The sequence below is a fragment of the Mirounga angustirostris genome, unplaced genomic scaffold (genome assembly GCF_029215605.1).
Source record: "Mirounga angustirostris isolate CCGP_5_RB_7025 unplaced genomic scaffold, mMirAng1.0.hap1 SCAF_7, whole genome shotgun sequence".
NCBI classification, from domain to species: Eukaryota; Metazoa; Chordata; class Mammalia; order Carnivora; family Phocidae; genus Mirounga; species Mirounga angustirostris.
In genome coordinates, this window is record NW_026991715.1 from 25,726,938 (window position 1) to 25,729,333 (window position 2,396).

At 35.6% G+C, this 2,396-nt stretch overlaps 1 pseudogene; it reads left to right on the forward strand.

The window, feature by feature from the left end:
• Window positions 1-276: 276 nt before the first annotated feature.
• On the forward strand, window positions 277-2,099 carry LOC123854133 (tRNA methyltransferase 10 homolog C-like; annotated as a pseudogene).
• The last annotated feature ends 297 nt before the right edge of the window (window positions 2,100-2,396 follow it).

Below are 2,396 nucleotides of genomic sequence, written 5' to 3' on the forward strand. Positions count from 1 at the left end.
GACTAAAGCTAAGTTTATAAGCAAAGAATATACAGGAGATCTCTGAGGATTTTAAAAGCACTTTCTTTTATATTTTCACCCGGTATGAAGCACTGTGACTGGCATTACAGAAAGTGAGGGGGGAAAAAGGCTGCCACAGAAACTATACCAAGACTGTAAATTGGTGGGAAGAAATATTGGTGTTTAAGTGACTAATAAATGTTAAATTATGGGGCTCATGTTTAATGTACATAACCATGTCACCAGTTTCTTAATTTACATGATGAGTAGGAAGACATGATTTTAGTGATGGTTGTAGTCCTGGTGTCTGGGGTAAAAGGGCAAGGAGCTGGGCAAGGTGAGTGGTTCTCAAACTTGAGTGTGCATTATCAGGAACATTTACAGGACTTGTTAAAACACAGATTGAGGGGCCCACCCCCAGATTTAGGACCAATAAATCTGACCTGGGGCCTGAAAATTTGCATTTTGACAAGTTTGCTGATGATACTAATGCTTCTGGTTTAGGGTCCACAGTTTGAGAACCACTAGCTTACAGTAAAGAGTGCATGATTGCATGACAATAAACCAAAAGGTAGCCCAGATTTGAAGTTTGTTCTTGCCCTGTTCATTCATATGTCTATTTATTGTGAGCTTCTTCTGGCCAGAACCAATGTATTACTCTCTGTTCCTCACCAGGGTCTAGTAGAGTGCCTGGCACATAATAGACGATACGTATTTACTGGGTAACCCACCCTCCATTGGCCCCCTCTGATAGCTCCATTGATGCCTGATTCAAATTCTCAAAACATTTCTATCTAAGACAATTCCACCAGCACAAAATTCCTCAAGTTTCAATTCAAAAGAATGACTCAAAGAGAGCATTTCTTTGGTTCTATGGGATCACTTTATGCTTTCTTCGATTTGAGGACAAATGATCATTGTTGTGGTTGAAGAAAAACAAAATCCAACTATTAAGACATTGTAGTGAGTACAGATAAAAATGATAATCTTAGCTCCAAAATGCAATGGCACTTGAATATTCAAGCTATTTTATAAGGTGTAATGAAAAGTAATAATTTAACCTCCTAAATTTCAAGCAACTTCACTTTAGTATTTTTATTCGTTTATTCAATTGGCATTTATTACTCTTTGTAGGTGAGTTATTAGTCCTTTATCCTTCTTTGGTACCTGATAGTACCTCTATTATAGCACTGATCACACTTTATTGAAAAAAAATTTCATGTCTATTTTCCTCAGTAGTCATATAGTCTCCTTAAATATATATCCCTATGGATTACACTTGGTATTAGAAATATAAAAAAACAAGCATCACAGAGTCATTGCCTTAAAAAACTTTCCATTTGAGAAGAGGAGAGACAAGAATGTACATTAGTGTACATAGCCATGGGCTGGAAAGGTGCTCAGGCCATGCAGTTTGGACAACCTTTGGTTTTTGACATGGATTATGATAATTATATGAAACCAAAAGAACTCCAGAATACTGTTTCCCAACTTTTAGAAAGTGGAGGATGGAACAGAAGAGATGTTGATCCTTTCCATCTTTATTTCTGCAACCTTAAAATAGATGGTGCTTATCATAAAGAGTTAATTAAACGTTACGGAGAAAAATGGGACAAATTGCTTTTAACAGCAACAGAAAAGTTTCATGTAGATTTACTCCCAAAGGATAGTATTATATATTTACTGCAGATTCTCCCAATGTTATGACTACTTTCAAGCATGATAAAATTTATATAGTGGGATCTTTCGTTGATAAGGCTATGCAGACAGGCACATCCCTAGCCAAGGCAAAACGGCTGAAGCTGGCAACAGAATGCCTTCCATTAGATAGATATTTACATTGGGACACTGGTACCAAAAATCTCACCTTAGATCAAATGATGCGTATTTTGTTATGTCTGAAAAACACTGGTAGTTGGGAAGAGGCTCTGAAGTTTGTTCCTAGGAGAAAACATACTGGTTATCTGGAGATTCTTCCGCATTCTCAAGAGTTTGTCAACAGATTGAAGAATTCAAAGATCTTTAATTCATTTTCAAAAGGCTCTCTAAATAGACACACACAGAAAAGGTGGCTTAAATGAGAAAATTTGATAACTTAAAAAATAGTCACAATATATGTAAATCAAACCATGATGCTGTATGCCTAAGCTTATACTGTAATGAATGTCAGTTATTTCTCAATAAAACTGAAAGAAAAAACAGAGTGGGGGAAAAAAAAACCCACAAACAATTGTAATAGTCTATGTATATTTTTTTCACTAGAAATGTCAAACTATTGGGGAAAAAAAGATCCTATTCATCTTGAGAGCAAGGACAGAGTATCTCATGCAGTCTTATAAAATGTCCTATTCATAATAAATGCCCAATGAGTCATTGTTGAATTTAATGATATAATT